General features: G+C 43.5%; 1 protein-coding gene across 9 annotated transcripts in view; it reads left to right on the forward strand.

Moving 5' to 3' along the window:
* The first annotated feature begins 6,469 nt into the window (after window positions 1-6,469).
* Window positions 6,470-25,762, forward strand: part of FBLN2 (fibulin 2) — a 143,366-nt gene continuing 124,073 nt past the window's right edge. For 3 of the 9 annotated variants that reach the window (XM_077924871.1, XM_077924879.1, XM_077924875.1), the window contains exon 1: window positions 6,532-6,602. The gene's annotated coding sequence lies outside the window, so the exon portion shown is untranslated. Of the gene's footprint in view, window positions 6,603-25,225; window positions 25,327-25,762 lie in introns of those variants that run through there. The other 6 variants (XM_077924877.1, XM_077924873.1, XM_077924874.1 and 3 more) reach the window with 6 other exon arrangements.

Consider the following 25,762-nt stretch of genomic DNA (forward strand, 5'->3'; position numbering starts at 1 on the left):
ATTAAAAAGTCATAAAGTACAGAAGAAATGGCCAGCACTGAACCAAATTAATTTACCAGTAAACAACAGCAATAAAACTGCTAGCACACTTGCAAAGCTAAGGAGGGTCCTGTATGGTTTCAAAATAGGTGGGGGGGGAACCATGTGTTGACATTCCTGCATTGCAGGGGGTTGGACGAAATAACCCTCGGGGTCACCCCCCCCCCAACTCAACAATTCTATGGTTCTAATCTTCACTATTACGGATGTTTTATGGTAAATGTGGTAGATGCTTTAGGTAGCTCTGTGAGATGATTTAGGACTGTTTTGCACACAAAGCACATTTGCCACTAAGTACATGGTCTACAGGGAGCCAATCACAGTTCTCCGTGGAAGGCACCCATTTGAAACAAGTTTTTTTTGTTGCCATCACACATTATGTTTTAGATGTAGGCTCAATGGCTCACACGGTAATGTGTGGAAAGGACATCACCTCTGTTAAACTGCACTGAGGTGTCAGTGAGGAACTGCAAGGAGTCAGGGTTTTTTTGTAACTAGCAAGCACTACAGTGGTACTTGGGGTTAAAAACTTAATTAGTTCTGGAGGTCCGTTCTTAACCTGAAACTGTTCTTAACCTGAGGTACCACTTTAGCTAATGGGGCCTACCACTGCCACTGCGCCATCGCCACTCAATTTGTGTTCTCATCCTGAAGCAAAGTTCTTAACCCGAGGTACTATTTCTGGGTTAGCGGAGTCGGTAACCTGAAGCGTCTGTAACCCGAGGTACCACTGTATTTTTTAAACTATGCTATATTTTAATAATCATAGAATTGTAGAGTTGGATGGGACCAATCTTAAATGCAGCTCACATTTCAATATCTGTTCACATTTTTAAAAAATGTTCACACCAGCATTTATTGTATACAAATTTTGTTTGCAATTCTGTCTAATATGCACATTTTTTTTGCAATTTTCCCAATCAAATGTATTTTTGTATACTATTTGAACTAATATATGCATTTTATGCATGCATTTTTTGTAATAAAATTTTGGAGAACTGCATTACAAATTTCAGAGAAATGTGAATTTTAATGGATGATGGTGTTTCATTCCACATCTTGTTTTGGAAACTGCAAACTAGGTAGTTTCACTTTTAAATGTCAGTCCTGCATCCTATCTGCCATGTGCACAGCTGTCTCCAATAATAAAATACCACTCAAGTTAGCATCTTGCAAAACAATGCTTTCAGGGACATAAATATTGATTATGCCATTCTATTTACCTCCAGCTCTTTTAGCACACTGATGATCGGGCTCACATATATTACCATATGACAAATCTGATGTTTCTATATACATCATGTTAAATTACTTCTCATTCTCATTACAGATTGCTAATATTGCTACTGGATATTGCAGGGTATCAAATATTGATGGCAAATGTCTTCTGTATATTCAACATCAAAATCTAAAAGGATTAGCAGGGGTGTGTGTGCATATGGACTCAGCTATACAGCTGCAAATTAAGCGTTTTAAATGTGTTGTAAAGTGCAGTATACAAATGTGACACTGGATGGCGATTGTGAGCTATGGCATATTAAATATATTTTTCAAAACTTTTATTTTTTTATTTTTTTTTAAAAAAAACATTTTCACAACGTTTTTAATATGTGTGTAGATTCCACCCCAGACTCAGGTGTGCTAAACATCAACTGTATTAACTATTTCCAGCTGCTAGGTGTAGAGGATCCTCACTTACTGAACTGGAGACTGCATCCATTTCTTCAAACAGTTTGGATTAATGGGACATTACATGGAGTAGTTTTGCTTGTGGGACAGGAACCACATATCTCTCCTGCCTGCTGTTGATGAATGTTGTGCCCTCACTGCAGTAGGTGGGCAAGAGGGCAGGCAGTGATGGCGGGACACCCCACCCACAACGCTGCAGAAGAACACAACAAGAAAAGAACCTCAGGGTCGTGAGCTTGAGCTCCAGGTTGGGCAAATGATTCCTGCATTTCAGGGGGTTGGACTGGATGACCCTCATGGTCCCAACTCTACAGGTCTATGATCCTAAATATACTTTCTCTGAAGGGCATCCTGGTGACTTTATCAAGTTTACTTTCAAATAAGCATAGAACTGCAGCTGTATTTTAATTTGGCATTACGATTGAGTTACTATTTGTGTCTGGAAAGTACCTTTCCTTCAAATAACCACAGGGGTCAAGAAATCTGAGTGGCTGACTGCCCCCCTTTCACCCCACCTATTTGTTAAAATGCAATTCATTGCAGGGCTGAGGTTTTTGCTATTACAAATTGCTGACAGTTTATTTTGTGCCCCCCCCCATTGTGCAGTCTGTAACATGCTAGAACAAATGTTTTCAGTCTTGCCGTTCTGCCCCCATCAGACATGATAGCACTGTGTGCTTTCTTTCCTTTCCTTTTTCTTTGTGCTGTTTCTTCTGTATTATGCGCCCAGCCAGTTGCAACACTTAACATTTAATGCTGCACCATAAAACTACTGATTAGCAGGAGATAAATGCTGCACTCTCATTTGACCTTTGGTTGTGTTGCTTTGTAAACAGAATGCACCTCAAATGCCTCAACTTACAAAAATTGATCCCCCCCTCCCAAAAAAATCAAACTGCTTTTAATCCTTTACGCCCAGGAAAATTCCATCTGATAGCAATCATTTCCTTCAGATTAGAGTTTTACAGTGGCCTTGTACAATTAAGGAGGGGGGGTGCACCATGGCAAAAGAAATGTTGATCAGAGGAACAAGAGTGAAATTTGTATGACAATGTAACATTTTATAGTTGTTGTTTTTTTTTAAATAGCCTTGACAGCATGGGAAAGAGGATATAATATTACTGAAATGTGGAAACTCTTACATCTCTGGTCTTTCATAATTGCATGCACATTTTGCTTATGAGCTCAGCAATGGCTGGGGCCCGTTTATCAAATGACAACATACTGGAGGGCTAAGGTCATCAGAAATGCTGTCAAGAAAAGGTAATAATGGGAGCTACTGGGCATTTTTCAAAATCTGGTGAGATGTGCCGCTTATTCAGAGTGATTGATAGCTGGATTGTTTGAGTGGGTGTTGTGCAGTTTGCTCTTTGTAGCGACTGCTTCGTACTGAGTCAGACCATTAGTCCATCGAGCTCAGTACTGCCTACACTAACTGCCAGCAGCTGTCCAAGATTTCAGACTAGCGTCTCTCCTAGCCCTATCTGGAGATTCCAGAATCTGAGCTTGGACCATCTGCATGCCAGGAGGAGGGTCTTCTGCTGAGCTGCGGCCTTCCCCCTAAGGGAATTTTGTTACCAACATTATTTCTCTCAATTAACTCTCGCAGTTCCATCACAGGCTCCTCTCCTCTCTTGGTGAGCCCATGGGGCAAAGGCACCCCCAGCAGCAGTATGTGTGTATCATTGCAATTGTCCCGAAATCCTTCCTTATGTGATTGCAGAGCCTAATGCTTGGCTGTTGGGCATCACCTGTAAGGCCCTCTAGGTGACAAATTATGGGTCACTCTATTTGGCTTCCTTCCCACATTTCCCTTCATCTCGGAGCTCTGCTGCCAGAGGATTCACATTCACAAACTATTCAAGCTCTGCTTAAAACCACTGCCTTCTTTAATAAAGCGGTGATTACCAACAGACGAAGCACAGGAGACAGCTTCTTTTGGGTAGAGTCAGCTGAAGATGGGTATTGGCTTACAAGCTGTCTTTTTTCCAAGAATGGGAAGAACATGGCTTCCAAATATATTTCCTTAACAGGACACAGCTCTGCTCCACTTTGGGTTTCATTTGCTTAAGCCTTGCTTTGCATGAAGTACCGTACTTACTTTGCCAGCTGTAGTGTAACCTGTAACTGAAAAAACAACAACAGGGCCATAGGGTTGGAGAGGCCATGTAGCCCAACTCCCTGCAGAAAACCCAGATTCAGAGCATCTACAAGAGAGAGCTGTCCAAGTTCTGCCTGAAAACCCCTTGAGGCATCTGGTTCCAAATGCTCCTATGGTCAAGACAGCTAATGTTCAACCAAAATCTACCCTCTTGTAATTTAACCCCATTCAATCTAATCCTGCAGTCTGGAGCACCAGATAAGAAGTCTTTGTCATCTTCCAGATAACAGTCCTTCAGGAATTTGAAGAGTGCTGTTTTCATTTCCTCCCTGAGTCTTTTCTTTCTCCAGGCTAAAGACACCTGGTTCCTTCTACCTTTCCTAACAGAATGTGCTTTCCACGCTGCTGGCCAACTCTGTTGTCTGTTCCAATTTGTCTATGTCAGGAGTGGAAAATCTTCCCACCTACCCCCCCCTCAAGGGCTGTCTTTGCTTGGAGGTACTGTGTTATGGACTACATGCTGGCAGACAGATTGCCCACACCTGATTTTGGTGGGGGTTTTTTGGAAAATTTATTTATTTGGTTTTTCAAATTAAAATTTCACAGAGATATATCAAACATAAATAATAAAAACAAGAGTCCAGTGAATCTCCTGGACTTCCATCCTCCCATTTGTGGGTCCTATTATTAATCGTTTCCTCATGAATCTTTTAAGATAATCCAAATCCTTTACATCTTCCATTATGTCCAGAATTCAACCTTAAACTACAAGTGATATTCCAATGCTACGAATGATTTTAACTGTTTACAATGGTATTTAAGATAAATTATAAATTTTCTCCATTCCTTATTATAATTTTGGCCTTCCTGATTTCTGACTCTTCTGGTCATTTTCACTATTTCAGCATAGTCCATTAACTTCATCTGCCATTCTTCTCTCGTAGGAACTGTGTTCTCACTCACTGTCTTATGGCTTATTGATTGACATTGATTGAGCATTGATTGAGTGACCTTCTCAGCGTGAACTCTGGCGCCCCCTCTGACCTACTAGGGCCAGCAACACTATCCTCTGCTACCTGTGGTAGCACCACCTCCCCTGTGGTGCTACCACAGAAACTTTACCTTCTTTCCATCTCTGGGCCAGTAACATCCGTGCAGCCATGGTCATGTACATAAATAGTATTTTCTGCTCCTTTAGGACTCCAGCACCTAGCCCACACCTGGCCCACACCTCCTGAAAATGCAGTGCTCAAACCTGCACACAGCACTCCAGATGCTGACTAGGGGAGCATCAAACCTCACCTGAAGTACAATGTCCAGTTCTGCATACTGTATTCATCCTCATTCATCCTCCATTCATCCTCATTCACTCCTGCCTCCACTCTCGCCTCCTGCTGAATTTTAGATTGTAAGCTCCTAGGGGCAGGGGCCTGTTCTCTTGCTATGTGTAAAGTCTTATGGACATTGATTGAGCTATATAATATGCTGTCATACAACAGTTATGACCAAGTGGAATTTCTATAAACAGGCTCCCAAGCAAACAGCGACACAAATGTGATAAATTCTCCTGTATCGCAAATAGAGCTTCCCTGTCAATAGTATTACTTTCCTTTCTTTCCTTTTCAATTGTCTTTTACATAGTTGGGGTGCAGGGCAGGTTAATGATGATGATTTTAAAAATCAAAATTAAATCAAATTGACCCGGGGAATTTTGCATGGCATGGTTAGCCTGCTAGTGTGGTGTAGTGGTTAGTGTGTCAGACTAGGACCTGGGAGCCCAGGTTTCATGTCCCCACTCAGCCATGAAACTCACTGGGTGAACTGGGCCACTCACTCACTTTCAGCCTAGCCTTCCTTGCAGGGTTGGTGGGACGATAAAACAGGGAGGAAGAGACCCATGGCACGTCACCTTGAGCTCTTTGGGGGATAGAAACCAAATAATAAACAAATAACTTGGGCTCCTTTAAGAAAACAACTAGGATGCTCAGCACAGCCGGCTCTCTTAGTACTGCAAAGCACAACAGTGTTATTGTTCCAGTGTGTGCGTCCCATCTCTGCATTCGGCTGCTGAAAGGAACGAGCCTTTCTGGTCTGTTCCTTGCGAAGAAGATGCTGTAGCCTCTCTTGGGAGAAGATGCAGGCTGAGAGCGGAAAGAGGGACAGACCTGACCCACCTCTTTCCCTTTCATGCCAGAGTGAAACAGTTCCAGATCCGCGGCCCCCCCGCACTTTGCTTTCACTTTCCCCACAATTCTGCCCCCCCCCCCCCGCCGAACAATCAATGCGGGGGCGTGGGTGGAATCGGTCTGCTGGAGAAATTCATATATATATATATATGTGCATTTCGTGTTTCTCCCTCTCACGCACAAAGTCCTGCGTACGTCTCCGTCCCCATAAAACTTATCCCGCGAAACAGAACAGGAGCGAGGCGTTATCCCCTGATAACTCAACCAATACAGCAACGCTGGCTTTTCATGGAAAGGTGATGGGGCGGAGGAGGGCGGGGTGTGTGTGGAGAGATCAAGGGGTCTCCGAAGGCTTTGGCATCAGGGTGTAATTATCGATGATTGATGGGCCACTGCCTCCGGGTTTCAGGTTAAATAAACAATTCGTGCAGTTGGTCAACTTCCCTGTAACTTTTTTTTTGGTGTTAAAAGTCCCTCCTCCTCCTCCTCCCCTCCTCCTCCTCCTCCTGGTTTCCAAAATATCCCCCTTTTACAAGGCAGTGGAGGTGGCGGCAACAGCACACGCCGATTGCGCCTGCATTGGGGGGGTAAGTCTTTTTTTGTGGAGCAGCTAAGCGACCAAAGGGGTGGGCGTGGGGAGAGACCAGTTTGTGCAATTGACGAGAGAGGGGGCGGCCAAGGTGGTGGGAGCCCCTGATGAGGGACAGATGGACCTTCAGCAGATCCGCGCAGGCTTTAGAGCAAAGATCAATTCCAGACCCAAAGTTATGTCTCCTGATCGCCCTGCTGTTCTCCATTCCTCCTCTCCGCCTCCTATCCAAGGCTGGAAACACACTCCCTGGCACTGTGTCTCAGAGCTCCTTTGCTCGGCTTCTCCCTGTAAAGTTATTGGTTTTATTTTTTTTCCAACCCAGGTGTAACGAACAGAATTGGAGCACCAAAAATCCTCATTGTGGCGCCTCGGGTGCGAAATTGGGCTCTCCTTTGTAACCCTTTAAAGAGGTGCCTAACGTAGCACGCTCTGAACTCGTGAGGCTCTGAGCCTCATAACTTGTAGCACCGTTAAAGCGATTGGCCCTCCCTGAAGTGATGGAAACCCCATTGGCACGTAGAAAGTCTGCTGCAGAGCGGCAGAATGTATGAAATTACACGAGCCAGGAAAAGATTGTTTCAGGGTTCTAAACCGGGGGAGGGGAGGATGTGCAGCAATATTCCCTGACGTTATTTAGGAAATACATGCACAAAAAAAAGGGCGGGGAGAAAGAAGGGAACAAAACAAAACAAGAGCACTTCAAAATGTTTCTGAGCTGTTGCTTTGCTGCAAACAATTCCCTGGGTGGAGACAGATTGGTGGATACGGCATTTGTAAATCGAGCGATGCTTCAGAGCTGGGGGCAGGGCAGGGTTGGGGGGGAAATAAAGCTCCCTTCTTTGTTTCCAGCCTGATTAGAGGTTAGGGTGGAAAACTAAGGGGGAAAGGGGACTCACCCCTGAACTTGGAGGAAATGGCATGGCGACCAGTCAGCTGCAGGGTTCCTCATCCTGTAATGTACTGTGTGCTATCCATGTCACTTGTGAGTGGTCTCCAACACAGAAGTGACCCAGAGACCCCGGAGATGACATCTCTTTTCTTTACTTACTTACTTACTTTATATTCTGCTTTTCCTGCAAGGAGCTCAAGGTCAGGTGTGTTGAGATATGAATCTATAATCTTTTCCTACTATTCTTCTGAGCAGAGCAGGGAAGACAAGGGCAAAAGGTATGCTTGAGAATCCCACTTTGTGATATAATCCCTCCCATTTGTGATATAAGTGATAATGCCACTGGTCTACCTAACAGGGTTGTTGTAAGGATTACAATATCCAGGAAGCACCAGGTAATTCTATGTAGCAGTATTACACAGGAGCATGGGCCATTGTGAAGACAAAAAGATGATATTTTTTACCTTCCTCTAGCTACGTTACTCTTCCAGGAAGCTTCTCGTCTCTCCCTCACTGTCATAAAAAGTATTCTTTTAACCGGAACTTCTTCTGGTGAATATATCAGGGAAATCTGAGGAGAGAAAGCCAAGGATGCCAGTTTGATCTCAGTTGTTGACTTCCTGGCCAATTCTTACATTTTGGCCTTTGATATAGAGCTGGCTCTGCCTCAAAATAGGGTGGTGTTGTGATCGTTCAAGTGTGTGTGTTTTGCTATACACAGGTAGAATGGGACATCAGTATAGGCAGTGGTTCTCCAAACCATGCGCAAGAGACTAGTGCCCAGTTAACAGAAGGCCACTTCTAATACCACCAATATAGCTTGCTACTTCTCAGAAGTCCTTCCTGAAATAATACATCCCAAAAGACACCTTCTCTAGCATTTGGGGCTGAGGAATTCACCTGGGGGAATCCAACAGATGCTGAGAAAGTCCTGGGTGGGGATGAGTCACCCCTTAGGCATTAGGTTCTAAATGTGCACCGCAGAGACAGATAGGAGCTGACAACAAACACAGCGACATGAAAGGCAGTCATTGAAAAATACAAACATGGTGTAAGTAGCACTCGTAATGCACTCTTGCATACACAAACACACATAATATTTAAAGAGAGGTACTATATGGTCTATTGAAAAGTTACAGTAGCCCCAAAGCCAAGATGAGTGAATATGAGTACCATAAAAAAAAGACAACAGATCATGGTGAGCCAGGTAAAATAACAGAAATACAGCTAGATACAAAGTGTGTGTGTGTATCAAGAGTTGGTTACACAGAAACTAGCATTGTACAGTGCTGTATGTCACAAATCACTGATAATGTCCTCCTTGCTGAAAGCCTGTATTGGACCCACATTCCTGACCTTTACACAGCCTTTGATATAGTTAACTACTCTCTCCTCCTTGATTCCTTTTGGGTGTCTGTGACTCTGTCCTTATCTGGTTCTCCTCCTACCTGTCTACTCATTCTTTCAATGTCTCCACAGGTGGAAACTCTTCCTCTGCTTTCCCTCTCTGTTATTCTCTTCTCTCTCTGCACGCTGTCCCTGGATGACCTCATCAGATCCCAGAAACCCCTAAAACACTGATGACAACCAACCCTCTCCCCCTCTGAACCGCCCTCCTCACCCCACATCTTGAAGTGCCTCTCTGATCTTATTGCTGGAATACTCAATATGTCAAAGATCAAATGTCTGGTCTTTCATCTCAAGCCGCCTTCTTCATGCATTCTTGGCTTTTTCTTTGACAATGTTACCATTCACCCTTAATATGTCCTGTCCTTGTTGTTCTTCTGGCCCATGCTCTAGTTATCTCTCACCTAGACCTCTACAGTATTTTCCTTTCTAGTCCTCTGCAGGGTCAGCCTCATCTCCTCATACAGGCAAAATAAAACCCTTTCTTATCACTCTTATCATGTGATGCCCCTACACTGGCTTCTCATCTACTCTAAGACTAATGTGATTGCCTTCACGGCCCTCCATGGCTTCACCCCCTAATCTCCCTGCACATCCCAGCTGGTGATCTTCATTCCTCTGGTTAATGATGTTAGGTGTGCAAACATGATCATTCTGTGTCGTAGTGTTTCTGTCCCACCTCTGCTGTGAACATGGTACCCACCCACCCATATATATAGATCCCACATCGATTTAGGGGTATAAAAATGAATGAGCAAACTCAAAACCATTTCATGAGAGTGGACTTCTTTGAACTGTATCAGATACTCCAAAGTTAAGATTTTGCTGAGAAATCTACGAAGCTTTCCAACCTCTGCAAATTGGGCTGGCCTGGAACGCAATGGAGCTAGTAATTGCTGGTCCAGAGTTCCCCCAGGTATCTTTAATTTATTTTATTATAACCAAGTGTAATAAAAACCACTGCAATTCTCCTGGTGTGGTTCTTTTGTCTTTAGCTGATGCTAATTTTAGTTCCTGTGAACCAGAAATGTACTTTGTGCTCCTTCCTCTCCTAGGCTTTTCTTATGCCTGGTGAATGTGCAACAAACCAAGCATCAATATGTAGACATGGATCCTGAGAACATGCAGAATGAAGGGGGAAAGGTTGCAGCTCAGCAGTAGAGAATGTGCTTTGTATGTAAAAGGCCCCAGGTTCATTCTGCGACATCCAGGTAGGGCAGTTATTGCCCCCCTCTGAAACCCTGAAGAGCCCTTACCAGTCAGGGTTGACAAAACTGAATGATACAGATAAATGCCAGTTCCTATGAAGAACTTCCCCTTCATTGTGAAGGGGTTCCCCCTTCCTTCCCATTACTACGGCTCCCTGTGTAGTATCTAGCAGAAGCATTGCAAGGGGTCTTCCCTAATGCTAGGAAGCCACAGGAGTGGAGAGAACTGCAGTAGTTGCATTTATTGATAAGCAACAGAACAGCAACTCAACATAGCAACCAGAACTTGCTAAACAGGAAAGACTAAGGTCCCAGCTGGTGGCACTGGATAAAAGCCTTAGTCATGGCTGGAGGTTGTATGCCTTACCTGCTCCTCCAAGGATTGGGGTATCCCATTAAAGGGATCCTGGAAGAGGTGTTTCTCTCTGGATGCCCAGGCAGTGGCTAGGGCCATAGCACTCCTCAAGACAATCTCTGTGGGGTTGCACCTCTTCGATGCATGTTATAGACTCCCTCAACATGTGTTCAATGACACTTGAGAGAACTGAGCTTCAGGTGGGTTGGTTGATAATGGTTGTACCCAATGCTTAAGCCTAAGCCACTCCCATCTGTAATCAATAAAGTTGTGGCCTAATTTGAACCAAATGAATGTCTGTAGTGTGGCTATTTTATTCTAAGTGCAGATGGAGGTGGTACATGGCTCCTGGGCATGCAATTGGTTCCCATTTGGCTATAGAGGGAACCGCAACCAGAGAGGGGAGAGGAGTTTCTGAATCTAAAGCACACACTCTACTAAGCTTTGGCTCTTTGCCGATTTAAAAGAAACAGAAGGAAAAATAATATTTTTGTTATTTTAATGCTAAAAAGAAATTAGTATGTTTGTGTGGTTGTGTGTAAGAGAGAGCGAGCGATGAAGAATGAAATGTGACCAGGAATCAAGAGCATTTTTATCTTTAAAAATTCATCTTATTTGAAGATGGAGATAACTGAAGCATCCCTAATGAAAGAAAGGCAGGCTATAAATATGCTTAATTAATTAACACTAGGCTATGGGCATATGTGTAGCTCCACTAATATCTTATCAGTATTGTAAACTACATTTCCCCAGCTAGACGGTACAAAGAACATTGTTAGTGAACATCATTTTAGAGTTTCTGTGCTACCAGATGACTTGTGACACATCCGGAAGAGGATCTGTGCTCAGAACGAGAAAAGGGCAAGCGCTCTGCTATGTATGCAGGAACCTTTTGAGGGGTCCAAGTGAGTTTTTAATAAATAAACAAACTGTTGCCAGATATCTAATGTAAAATTGGTTCAAAATATTTTTATTTTATTTTCTTCCCTCTTTTCCTGATACTGATAATCTTCTGAATTGCCTGCCTGCTCAATTGCACAACACTAGATATTTAGCAGGGACGTGGGTGGCCTAGGACTTGCCGATCAGAAGGTCAGCGGTTTGAATCCCCGCGATGGGGTGAGCTCCCGTTGCTCGGTCCCTGCTCCTGCCAACCTAGCAGTTTGAAAGCACATCAAAGTGCAAGTAGATAAATAGGTACCGCTCTGGCGGGAAGGTAAACGGCGTTTCCGTGCGCTGATGTGGCTCACCAGAAGCGGCTTAGTCATGCTGGCCACATGACTTGGAAGCTGTACGCCAGCTCCCTCGGCCAATAAAGCAAGATGAGCGCCGCAACCCCAGAGTCAGCTACGACTGGACCTAATGGTCAGGGGTCCCTTTACCTTTACCTAGATAATTGCCTAGACTATATTGTGAGTGCGTTTATGTTTTTCAGGAGATGGTTGCTCAGTGAACTAATTTATATGAAAGTATAAAAATTTGAAAGAGACTATAGCCCTTTTCTTGATCTATTAGCCTTGTGCTGAGAGTGCTGGGAGGAAGAAATGTTTTTCTGAGTTGTATTTATCCGTTGGTTACCTGTGTTGCATGCATCCTTTTGTGTTCTCTAACACGAAGCTGTTCCAATTTACAGTAATCTCCTGTTTTAGAGGGCTTGAACATTTCCTTTTTTTAAAAAAAATAATCTACTTGCTAATGATTGCTGTTCCTGGATTGAATCCAGAAGCACAGCGAAAATATAAACAGCCCTGATTCCATGCTGCTAGTGATGAAATGTGACTAGAAGAATTTAATTGATATTGGGAATAATTGTTCAAAAAAACACCCTACTTCTGAACAAACTTTGATTTTTATGAATGAAAGTAGGTATCGGAAGCTGTGCGGGTCCCATTAGTGGCAAGTAGCAGAAGGACATGTACTGAACTGTAACCTTGAGATGGATGGTTGAATGAGTTCTAGACACCAAGCGCATAGCCCAAAACTCCCAGCAGTAATACCAAGCAGAGAAAAAGAGCTGATATTTTCCTTTTGGCCGAGATGAGAATAATCTATCACGAGACGGGTGTCCCTGTAGTTTGATGACAAAGTGCACCAGTGCTGAGTTGCACAGGATTAAGTACTGTTGCTTTTGAGACATCTTGTACTGTGTGAGGCCCCAGGCAACTCTTTTGCTGATTACCTCCTGAACCTGTGGAGAACCGTTAACTCTTTCAGCCCTCTTTGATCACAATGGCCATAAAGTTTGAATGGTTATTAGACCCACACAGAGGTCATTCAAATCTACCCAATTACTTTAGAATCTTGGTTAAGCTTTAAGTTCGACCCAATGTACATAGGAACATAAATTAATAATAATAATAATTGTATTTTTATCTCAGTTTTGCCCAGGTGCTCAGAATACTTCACATAAGTTGAAGCAAGATGCCTTTTGATGCAATCATAATATAGGTCAGGATCAGTGTTATTTTTCTAGAAAAAGAGGTGTCAGAACTCACCATGAATGCCTCCCTTGTTCTCTTATGTGTTGTGAACTGGCAGGACAATGGGGAGGAGGAGGAAGAGGAAGAGGATCCCAGCAAGGGGTATAGCTGGGACTGGGACACACTGGGGCAAGCTGGGGAAGGTGATGTTGGTGCAGGAAGTGCTCACAGGAGGTCGGAGGATGTTGAGGGGGTGGGGGTCAGTGCACAGGAACCAGAGCAGCAGGACCCATCACCAGAGCTAGAGGGGTCCCTGTCCCCATGAACACGGTGAGTTCTGAGGCATAGGGAGCAGTCGGAGCAGCACTCTAGGAAGCTGATGCAGGCAAGGGCCCACAGCCCAGCTCCCTAGCTGGCCAGGTGGGGTTTGCTAGCTCTGGACAGAGGTGTGTGATTCCTCAGCTGGTGTAGCCTTGGGGCAGGTGAGGGTCCCATGCCTCATGGAGCCCAGATGCTGCAATAGTATAAAAGGGCAGCAGAGCTGAGGGACTGTGGCTGCTTATCTGCCCATGTTTATGAGCTTCAACTCGGATGCTCCAGGATCTCTGCAGGACTGTGCTTTGGTTTGGACTTTGGACATGTAGATTGACCTTGAACTGGGGACTTGATATACTGACTTGCTGCCAGGTAGGCCAGGGGTTCAGGACATAACGCCAATAGCACTCACCTATGAGGTGCCAGAACTGAGTTCTGGTGAGTTCCAGCTAAAAAAAAGCCCTGGTCAGGATTATCATTCCTGGTGAGAGAAGAAGAAGAAGAGTTTGGATTTGATATCCCGCTTTATCACTACCCGAAGGAGTCTCAAAGCAGCTAACATTCTCCTTTCCCTTCCTCCCCCACAACAAACACTCTGTGAGGTGAGTGGGGCTGAGAGACTTCAAAGAAGTGTGACTGGCCCAAGGTCACCCAGCAGCTGCATGTGGAGGAGCGGAGACACGAACCCAGTTCCCCAGATTACGTGACTACCGCTCTTAACCACTACACCACACTGGCTCTCTATGATATCAAGAGGGATGATATCAACATTACGTGGTCCACAACTCTGTTGATATTTGAACTTAAGGCTTGTAATAATTCATACCCTTAGCAGGGGTAGGGGAGCCTTAGGCCTGGCAACCAAATGTGCCTGGCTTTTGGAACCCTGCCCAGGTCATATCCCTCACTGGCCCCGCTGTGCACCATCCTCTAGTGCACTGTAACCTTGCTTGCCTGGATGGAAGATGGAGAGTAGTGTGTTTCTGGCCACACCTTTTGCTACACCCACAATTGGTAAGCGATCCCTGGAAGAAGGTTGATGCAGGAAGGTCCCCGTTCCCTGTTCTTAGCCATGTTCATCTTCCTCTTTTTTGGGAAGTGGGGAAAGCGGAGTGGCAAGAAGGGGCAGCAATTTTCCTGGAATTAACTGAAATCACAGCAAACTGCCTGTGAAACAGCTTCATACAAATGACTTGCCATGCAGGGTTGCGATGTTGTGTCATAAAGTATATAAATGAATCGGTGCTTGGTCATTCATATTGATTGCTGTAGCAGACCCTCTTTTCCAGGTACAGTTCCAGATTTACAGAAGCCATCCTGTTTTCTGATTTGATCCCAGTATGTCCCGCTTTTCCTTAGGATGTCTGTATTTTCATCGAAGAATTGTTGGAGGGTATGGAGTTATGCAGCCCCTGAGACAAGAATATAAGTAACTATATAACTTTTAGAAAACATCTGAAGGCAGCCCTGTATAGGGATGTTTTTAAATGTTTAATGGGTGGCATTTAAATAAAATTATTATTATTATTATTATATTGAATAGGAGTCCCTATTTCCATTAGAGAAATGTTGGAGGCTGTGCTGTAGTGCTTTTGGTTCAGGTTTAGGTGTCAGAGCAAGGTATTAATAGCTATATACATGAAAGTTGCACTCATGTGTTTAGGATATCTGAGTATTTCCGTCTTGCCTTTTTCTCATTCACTCTCATAAGTAACAACATTGACTTCATAAACCATATTTAACAAAGCCAGGTTTATTAATAAACCATAGTTTATTAAGAATGAGCAAGGGGCCCTGTGTGTTTCTCCCTCACTCCTCCTTTTTGGTGCTTCTATAACCACCACCATCATCATTGTATTTGATAGCTCAGCCAATAGAGCATGAGACTCTTAATCTCAGGGTTATGGTTTTGAGCCCGAAGTTGGACAAAAAGATTCCTGCATTGCAGAGGGTTGGAACTGATGACCCTCACAGGCACTTCCTACTCTACATTTCTATGATCCTATACCCTGCCTTTCCCCCCAGAACCAGGAACTCAAGTTTACAAAAACCATGGTTAGTTTAACCGAGGGGTGGCTTAGTCTTTTTATCCATGGGATGCATTAATCTTTGGCCAACTCTCCTAGGACCACACACACCAGCAAAGGTGGGTGGAGACACCTATCACACTCTTTCCTTTCATCAGCTGATCTGCTCATCAAATGATCAGTTTGAAAATCAGGAAGAGAGCAATTTTCATTACCATCAGGCTACTGCACTCTACTGATCCTAGCACTATTTCACCCCCCCCCCCTTTTTGCTGCTTGTTCCAAATTCATTGTGATCTTGTGTCCAGATCAGGTCTCTGAACTGTGGGATAGTCACCCTGAATTTAAACCACCATTTCCCAGAAAACTGTGGCTTATAGCCTATTGATGGATTCTCTCCATACATATTTAGTATTTATTAAATATCTATCCTGGCCTTCTCCCCAAAGAGCCCAGAGATCCTTAAGATCAGAAATAAACTATTATAGTAGGGTATTTCTTAATTGCCTGAATAAGCTTGGTGGCGTATTTGCCTAATTAGCTGGAGGGTGTTGATGTGCATATAAATATACCTGACAAATGAGGAAATGTGACTTGTGTGATGTAATTTGTATATTTCTACATGAAAACCAAATGATCAAAGCCTACAGGTATTTTTTGAAGAGGTTGTGAAGGGTCTGGAAGCACTTTGCACGCATTTGTGTAAGGCACACCTCAAATGCCAGGCTGAGTTTACAGGGCTGGCAATAAACTGAGCCATTTCCTTATATCCTAAGTGCATTCAATATGGATCTATGTGAAACACAATAAATACTGAACATCTACTACGTTGTTACAACACAGGAAAGAAATGTCTTTAAAGCATGGCAATAAATACTCTGCATTTGAAGGTGTGCAGCTAAGAAATAAAAAAAAAATGACTGGATGTGTTTTAAAAAGATGAAATGCTCTGATACTTTAAGAATCTTGTCTATTTGCAGAGGCATGACAAATGACTACGCTTCAGAATACTTAGAATATTGATACAAGCTTTACTTTTGCTCTGCTCTCAGATGTAATGCCACCCATTCCAGATTACTTGTGTAACTTCCTTTGAAATCTGCAGGGATTTCTTTTCTCCTTATTTTTGCATGTGGAAGGGATTTTATATTTGATACCAAATAGGCTTTTCTGCCTTTAATGTTCTTTATCTGCTCTTTACTTTGTATGTTTTTGGTTTAATGTAAGTATCAGAAAATACAGAACAGGCTTCCTGCCTATGATGATCAATCCAACGTTATCAGCAGAATTGATGTGCTAATGTTTTCTGGCAAGATAGGAATGTGTTCTTATTGAATCTCAACAGTATTGCTGCTTTGTCCTTCCATTCAAAACCTGTAACAGTGTTCTCAGCATACCAAGCAACCTCAGAGTTGCTTGGCAAATTCAAGCAGGTAGAGGCATTTGTTTTCTCTCCTTGCCAGCTTTAGCTATGCAGTTCAAGCCATGGTTTCCACCATAATTTGGGCAAATGATGAATGGAGACTACCAAAAAATATTTTAAAAATACAGGCAGCAACTATTTTAGGTGCATCCAATTGATGTGTGGCTTTTGCTCGCTCCACCAACGGATGCGGGGCCCAGAAATGGAACCCCCATGCAAAATGGTCCCTACCTATACCTTAGATGTAGACAACACACTTGAGGGTTCTCTGTAACTTCTGTTCCCCATGTGCCTCTTTCTCAGTCTAAGCTACATCACATCATTGTTGTGAGGATTAAATGGAGATGGGAGAGAACAATGGATGCCTCCTTGAGCTTCTTGGTGGAAAAACTGAATATAAATATGAGGGCTACTTTGTGAATGCATCCCATTGCATATGTGGACCCGGCTGCCTCTTCTGTCAATGTAAATGTGGATTATTGTGTGTTTGTATATGAGTGAGACATGGGAAACTGGCCTATACTGAGGTAGACCATTGGTTTATATACCTCAGTATGGCTCACACTCGGAAGGGATGCGGGTGGTGCTGTGGTCTAAACCACTGAGCCTCTTGGGCTTGCCGATCAGAAGGCTGGCAGTTCAAATTCCCCTGAGTGAGTGAGCTCCCGTTCCTCTGACCCAGCTGCTGCCAACCTAGCAGTTTGAAAGCACCCCAGTGCAAGTAAATAAATAGGTACTGCTGTGGCAGGAAGGTAAATGGCGTTTCCATGCACTCTGGTTTCCATCATGGGTTCCGTTGCACCAGAAGTGGTTTCGTCATTCTGGCCACATGACCCAGAAAGCTGTCTGTGGACAAACACTGGCTCCTTTGGCCTGAAAGCGACATGAGTGCCGCAACCCCATAGTCTCCTTTGACTGGACTTAACCATCCAGATGTCCTTTATCTGTTAGCTACACTCAGAATCATAGAACTATAGAGTTGGAAGGGACCTCAAACCCAACCCCCTGACTAGCATCCCTCTGTCTTGGGAGACAATGGAGGAGTGCACCTTCAGGGGTGAAGTCAAACTTTTGGAAAGTTACAGCGCCTGCTGTGGCAGTAGAGGCCAATATGGGAGAGACATGTTTTATTGCAGCTGGGGCTGATGAAAGCACCCAGTTTCACTGTTATAGATGCACCATGATGTTTCTTCTCTCTGCACTCCTCTCAGTTGTCATTTCTCCTCTGGTCACTGATATATACCCTGACTGACTGTCTCCAGGCACTGTGGGTCATCTGCAAGGGATTCCCACACAGTGGGATTAATGTTGCCAGCCTTCATGTCACATATGCAGACACCTTTATAATGCAGAGTTGGTCCACCAACAAGCCTGGTGCCTGAAGCCAGCTCCCCATAGAGCATGTCCTTGGGGATCCTGCCATCTTCCATTCTGCGGACATGACCAAGCCAGTGTAAACATTGCTGAGACAGGAGTTTGAACATGCTGGGAATGTGGGCATGGGAGAGCACATCTTCGTTTGAGACCCCTCAAACAGCAATCTCAACAGCAGCTCTTTCAGGATTCTTTATTTCCCCAAGAATCTTTTCACAGCTCCATCTGCAGATACTGGGGATTAATAGCGTGTTCTCCACTTTTGTGCTCTCCCCAGTGTAAAATCAGAGGCATTCAGGGAACATAAAATGGACAAGCATTAGGGATGGCCACTGAAATCAGTTCATTTGCTGTGGTCAAAGGGGGGTTATGCTGCTTCCTCATCACTGAATGAGTGACAAGTGTGTGTGAGAGAGTCAGAGAGAGAAAACTGTCTTTTGCACATATTCAAACTTTTTATGGAAGCAACTGGAGCATGCATGTGCCCACTGTAGAATGACTGACATCAGCTTGGTAGATAAAAAATGCAACTTTATCAAAATTCATAGATGCAATTTTTCTGTAGCAGTTTTTCAAAGTTCACATTCTTTAATTTTTTATTATTAAAGATTTCTTGGTTTACAAAAGTATGTGCTATGTCTCTTTTTTCAAGTTACATTTTCTACAAATCAGTTTCATGACATTAGTGTTATATTAGGAAGAAAAGGGGGGGAGAGGTGGAGGGGGGCATGGTGAGTGGGGCTGGGGTTGGGTGGCGATGTTTCTATTTTACTTAGTGTATGTGTGGGGTTTTGTGTCAGCGTCGCTTGTGCAGGTTCTCCTTACTATCCGCTTGTGTTGCTTTGGTGGTGAGAGAGGTTGGGGTTGGCCTAGGGGGTGGTTGTTTGTTTGTGGTTGGCTGTGGCGGTCTTTGTTTTCATGTGTGAGTGGGGTAGGTGGGTGTTTTTGTATCAGGTTAGCCATATTGATTTGTATGCTGTTGGTGGCTTCTTGTTGTTGTCTTGTTGGGCTGTGTATGTGATAAAGGGGAGCCATACCAGGGTGAAGGTGTCTTCTTCTATTTGTCCACATGTTAGTTTCAGTTTATTGGTTAATTTTTCTAGTAAGGCTGTTTCCCATACTATTTGGTACCATTGCTCCATGCTTTCTCCTGATAGGTCTCTCTAGTGTCTGATTGTGATGTTTCTGGCTGCTGAAAGTAGGTGGGTTATGAGTTCTTTGTGGTATGAGTGGGCATGCATAGTCTGCTCCTCCAAAACAACATTATACATTAATTATCTAGATTCATTTTATATTATGTATATTTTCTCATAAGCAGATTGCTATTATAGCTTTCATTGGTTATCAAGGATTTTGAATGGAAAGAGCAACCACAGTTAGCTAAACCTGCTTTTCTTCTGGCTGTTGAAAATTATATGAGAGCAGAGAGACATCTCTCACTGCTGGCAACAGAGATGGAAAATCAAATTTTAAAGGTTTAGTTTGAGCATTTAGTGGTTTTTCCTATTCTTTACCATTTCCCCTTTAAAACAAAGGATGTTGTTTCCTTTCCTTTCCTTTTCTTCTTAACCAGTGTAAAAAGGGGTTATTTCCACTAAGGTTGCTGATTTCCCCTTGTGAAGTTTGGAATAATTTATAAGGTAAAGGTTAGCTAGTTCACTGAGGACCTGAAGTGAAGAAAGTTTCAGAAAGACACACTGGTCACTATGTTTGCCTTGGCAAGAAAGTATCTGTGGACATCTTGCTTGTAACCCCCCCCCCTTTGCAAATACAGTGGTACCTCGGGTTATGTATGCTTCAGGTAACACATGCTTCAGGTTACAGACTCCGCTAACCAGAAATATTACCTCGGGTTAAGAACTTTGCTTCAGGATGAGAACAGAAATCGTGCTCCGGCGGCGCGGCATCAGTGGGAGGCTCCATTAGCTAAAGTGGTGCTTCAGGTTAAGAACAGTTTCAGGTTAAGAACGGACCTCCGGAACGAATTAAGTACAGTGGTACCTTGGTTCTCAAACTTAATCCATACCGGGAGTCCATTCCAAAACCAAAGTGTTCCAAAACCAAGGTGCGCTTTCCCATAGAAAGTAATACAAAATGGATTAAGCCAACTCTTAAAAACAACCCCTAAAACAGCAATTTAACATGAATTTTACTCTCTAATGAGACCATTGATCCATAAAATGAAATCAATAAACAATGTACTGCAGATACACAATCAATCAGTAGCTGAACTGGGTTCCACACAGTCACAAAAACAAAACAAAAAGAGCCACAAAAAAGAAAAATGCAAAATAAATAGCATAAACATACAGACCTCAGCATAACACTCAAAACAGAACTGTAGCACTCAAATCGGAAGCGTAAAACTCAAAACAGAGCATGTTTGGCTTCCGAAAAAAGTTTGCAAACTGGAACACTTACTTCCGGGTTTGCAGTGTTTGGGTTCCAAGTTGTTTGAGTACCAAGGTGTTTGAGAACCAAGGTACCACTGTAGTGAGGAATAGACATAGGGCCATTGCCAAAAATGCACGATACTGTAGGTAGCTTCCCTTTAACAGCTGAGTGGGGGTTGAATTCATTTGAAAATGAATGATAAGAATTAACCAATTGGAGCTTGCTTGATGAAATTTCTATTTGTTCTGAAATTAATGTCACGAGTAATGAATCCCAATGGATGAGTTTGTTATTTTGTACCAGGTGTGCCCGCCTCTCATTCATTTGGGGATAGAGGAGCCACAGAGCATATTTGGGTGGCTGTTCCTGATGGCCTTCCTTTTATTTTTCCAGAATGCGCTAGGTGTGTAGTTCTGAAGCAGGCAAGTAGGCAGAAGAGAATTTACCTAGATTATCCATTAGCCCATCTGCTAGCACTTTGACTAATTTGGTCTTTGGATTGGGGTGGTATAATGCTGCTTTTATCCCGCTTATTATTATTTTTCTGCCATTTATTTCAATAGAATTGAGCTGTACCCATTATGTACCTCCTGAAGCGAGTCTACCAGTTCTATTTGAGTTGGAAGTCTCTGGCTTACTAATTGGCTAACATACTTCTGTAGCTTGGCGTCCGGGAGCATAAGGTTAATTGGAACAATTTGGGACCAAGAATGTTTAAAGGAATAATTTCAGAAACACTCCATTAATGGATTTATGAACTAGATTAATAGGCTGGAATGTTTATTTTAATTTCATCAGGATGCCTGTAGTCTACAAATTGCACAGTGCTTTTAAATGCTCAAGAAAGGTGTACCATAAGATGAAATATTTTTGTCAGAAACAATGCAATTAATAGTTAAGTTTTATTTATTTGATTTATAACAATATGTTCTTAAAAAAACATCAGAGCATTTATATTCTTTAAAAAAACATCACAACAATCATGCATAAACTATACTATAAAAACCACATAAAAAGTTAGTCAGAAATATATTAACTGTTATGGAAAGATGTATTCTTAATTGCCTGCATAAAGCTGATGGAATAGAAAAGCAGGTGTTTGTAAGTTGAAACAGAAGGTGTCTGCTGAATCTATATTCCACTGATGACACTAAAGTCTTGGCTTCTTGCTGTTGCGTGGCGAATTCCCGCCCCCCCCCAGTGGAAATAAAGGCACATGACACAATTATTAAGGTTAATGGGCTAAATAAGGCACAACTTTATTGGTTACAGGTGGGGCTTAGGTATTGGTCCTAACTGACTATATCCAACTCCAGCCCGTCTTGGAAGGGTTAACCACCTAGTAGGGGGAGCCCTGCTGATGCACATCAACTAGGAACTCCCCCGGGGTCACTGCTCGGGGGTGTGCCTTAGGCCCTCACCTCCATAGGCTTCAGACAGGGCCACGCCCCCCGGAATCCTTTATTGGACTACCCTTCAATATGCGGGGCAGGTGATGGAGCTTCCTCCCCTCTTTCAACTACAAAACAATACCAATGCCTAACCGCCAATACCAAGAAAGTTCTGACGATTTGCTACGAGGTAGGCAAAAACCAAGTGGCTGGTGCCAATTTGCCAAGTGAAAAAATTTCTACCAGGCCCCTCAACAGCGACCAACCAAGGTACATAGCAAGGTCAAGGAATGGAAACCTTATAGGGTGGGAAAATCAGGAACAGCTGGCAGGCGGGGAAAGAGGGAGATCCCCGGCCGCATCCTGCATTAAATAGGGCAGGCCACGCCCCCAGAGCTAGGCTCCAACTCCCATCAGCCCCAGCCATCATGGCCAATGATAATGATTCCTGCATGCTGAATCTTGGACCATGCATTGCCCTTTGAGGAGGGGGCCTTTATCCAGTAGAGATTCCTATTGGTGGAGAAGAGGGGGAGACATTTGCCACCAATCTTCTTTCCCCTGCAGTGCCCAGTGGTACTTTCAGTGCTCTCTTCCACCTTTCTAGAACAGATTTTCAGAAGTCATGGCTGGCTTCAAGGGAAGGGCGAACTGGCAAAAATGGCCTGCTCCACTTCTGCTGGTGGGCATGTTTCATGAGCAAAACGCAACTCACAAAACATTACTGTTTTAAGTACTGTTTGGGCTGTAAGTGTGGATGGCCAAGGAGACTAATGGGTGGAATCACAGCTGCCGAGTGTGCAGAGCTCTCAGGGCTCCAGCCCACACAACCTACCCCATTAAGAGGCAGGGCACCCACAATTTTTTTGCAGTGGGGCCACGCACACTGCGGGGGCATGTGTGCTTGACATCAGCATGACCAGCAGGGAGAACATATGCTCCCGCTGGGTGTGTCCCCAAGGGAGCCCGCTCCGCCCAGCTGAGGAGAGGGGCAGCTAAATCAAGAGGGCCCTGGAGTGGTTACGCGCACTGCCACTACCCCCCCCCAACCACATGCCTCCTTACTTTCTGGAGGCCTGTTGCAGCTTCCAGAAGGTCCTTCGGGGCCCACTGTGGCTGCAGGAAGGCATGATGATGCCCATTGCGGCCTGCCTCCAGCTATGACTGGCCCCGTCAGGCCTTCTGCAGACCACAATGGGCCTTGGCATGCATTCCCATGGCCACAATGGGCCCCGTTGGGTTTTCCAGAGACTGCAACAAGCCCCATTAGGCTTTCTGGAGGCCTCCTCCTACCATGTGCCATGTGCGCAGTGGAGGAGTGGTGGTGGTGGGCAGCTGCGATGGCACCTTGGAGATCACACAGCCGGGGGTGGTGCGCTCCCCCTGCACGCCTCTTCCTCCGCCAGTTCACGTGCATGACATCACAGATCTGTGCCAAGCACACAATGTGGAGCAGGACCCGGAGCCCATGTGTGGAATGGCTTTGTAGATGGCAGAGAAGGTTTTCTGCCTCTAGTAGCTGAAAAATAAGAGATGCCTATAGGAAGTCCCAAAGCACGGCATGAGGACGACAGTTCTTGTCGTTGATTGCCAGCAACTGGTATTCAGAGGCACCATCTCTTTGATCCTGGAGGTAACCTTGTATTCTATTATTTTGAGAGAAGGAGAAAAGCTCTTGAATCAGCCTAGCTAACAGGACCAGTGGTCAGGGATGATGGGAATTGTAGTCCCAAAACATCTGAAGGGCCGAGTTCGCCTATGCCTGGCCTAGCTAGTAGTAGACTGAATGACTGAAGGTTTCAAAAACAAATATGGAGTTGCAGAATGATTGTTTCTCTCTATACACATAGAGAGCAAAATTTCAGGAAAAAACGCCAGAAGAAATGAGGGCTAAAATACAACCCTGCTGAACTATTTGGAGGATGCTAACCCAACTCAAGACATTTCAGAATTGTGCATGATCCTGTGGGGGAGACAGCATGGACACCTGTGAAGGAAGGGTGGACTCTTTCCATTCCTTTTATCGGGGACATATATTAGCAGTGTCTGCCCTTCCACAATTACCATACTTATCAGCTAAATCTTATTTTCCATGAATCTTCACAATGGACTAAGAACTGATTTCCCATATCCTGTGTCTGCCTAGCTATTGGAGCAAGCTGCTGTAATGTCATGGAATATTCACAAACATTATGATGACTCAGTGGAAATCCTCTGAGGGAAGCAGAGAGGGGTAGGTCTATGGGACTCTTAAAAACAACAACACACATTCAAAATACAGGGACCGGAAGGGATGTATGCTGTTTATGTGAGAGAAGGTTGACTGAGTCTCATTACAGCTGTCTTGCGATAACAGAAGTAGGGGAAAAAACCATGAATTCTAGCATGACCTAGAAGTGCAATGTCTTTAAATATCCCATTCCACAAGCCAATTAAAGAAAAATTGCTTACTTCTAAGGAGTCCAGCTTAACTAGCACACTAATTTTAACGAAACCATTTGTGTTTCCTGTGTGCTCTAGTTTTATATCTATTTCCTCTTATTCTGAATTGCCTTGCTGTTGCTTATCTTTAATCTCCTCTTGCAGCTGTTTGTCATGTAGCTTTCCCTTCCAGGTGTCTCTCTGGGCTATCTGGGAAGACAACGGAAGTGTCTTCATCAAATTCTGTTTCACTTACATTTTCATTCCAGACTCAACTGTAGATATGGGAGGCAACAGGGGGGGGGGGGAGCCACAAAGAGTTGTGAATCTGCATCATTCCATGATATGGATGAGAGTTCATGGGAAAGAAAAGGGTTCAGAAAAGAAAAAGCAAATCAAGATATGAGGGCAGAATGCCCATTATTATTGCTTACATTGATAGCCAATTAGGGAACTTTAGTGAAGAAATAAATTTCATACATCTCCAGATGACTTTAAGCAGCACATAACCCAACTAGCATGCAGTCGTAAAGATTAAATAGTGGGAGAAACTAGCCATTATATTTTTAGTCTATTCTTCGCACAGGCACTGCTGGCAAGTCTGTGCTTCTGCACAATGTATGACTGTTACTTTGAGTATGATTGATCTCCTCAGTCCTCTCAACTCCCTCCAGAGCCTCTAGAAAAAGTTAGCAAAAAGATCTGTACCAAGCAGGCAGGATTAGAGCTGGTCTGCATGAAAGCCAAGTGGTGGTATTTCAAGGCAGTGAATCTATTTAAATGCACAATAAAACACACACAAAAAATTCCAAAATGGCCACATATAAATATGCTGCTGTTAATTTCTAAATGCTGCTGAACAGAAAAACAGTATTTCCATTTTTGTGCTCTCCCCTCACCCCGTTGCACATCAGAGGGAGGTAAAAAGTGAATTAACCGTATCATAGGCACATGGTACTTCCCTGCTCAGATTACACCACAAAATCTAGGCAGTTCCTTTGGAATGGATGTGAGTTGAAAGCAGCACTTGGAAACAGAGGACCAGTAATATGACTGGAGACAAAAGGTTATAAGAAACTGTAACTATAGCCACAGGTCTGTAAATCTACCCACATGTGCATTGTAATAGTTAACTAAATGCATCTATTAGGTTTATTATTGCATAAGAATTTTAAAAATCTTTTGGTTTAGCTGTGGTTTTGCTACATATTGTGATTTGCTAGTTCTAAAAGTATATATTGCTGTCCTCTTTATTCCTAGGCTTTGTTCTTAAGATTTACCTCTCAGCATTTAAAGTTATTGTTAAGTTTGTTCTGTCTGACAAGGTTTGAAAACTTTTAGCAGATGTAAAATGATTTAGTGGGTATTTTTAGCTATTGACTGTAAAAACTATGGTGAAGGTTGCATACAGAGTTTTTGCATTCTACTTTTCTGCAAGGTATCTCAGATGCAGAAAGAAGTATTTGTATTATTAATTACATCTTAAATTGGTTTATGCATTCTTTTTAATGAGAAGCAATTGCTTTAGATG

This window comes from Podarcis muralis, chromosome 2 (assembly GCF_964188315.1).
Source record: "Podarcis muralis chromosome 2, rPodMur119.hap1.1, whole genome shotgun sequence".
NCBI classification, from domain to species: domain Eukaryota; kingdom Metazoa; phylum Chordata; class Lepidosauria; order Squamata; family Lacertidae; genus Podarcis; species Podarcis muralis.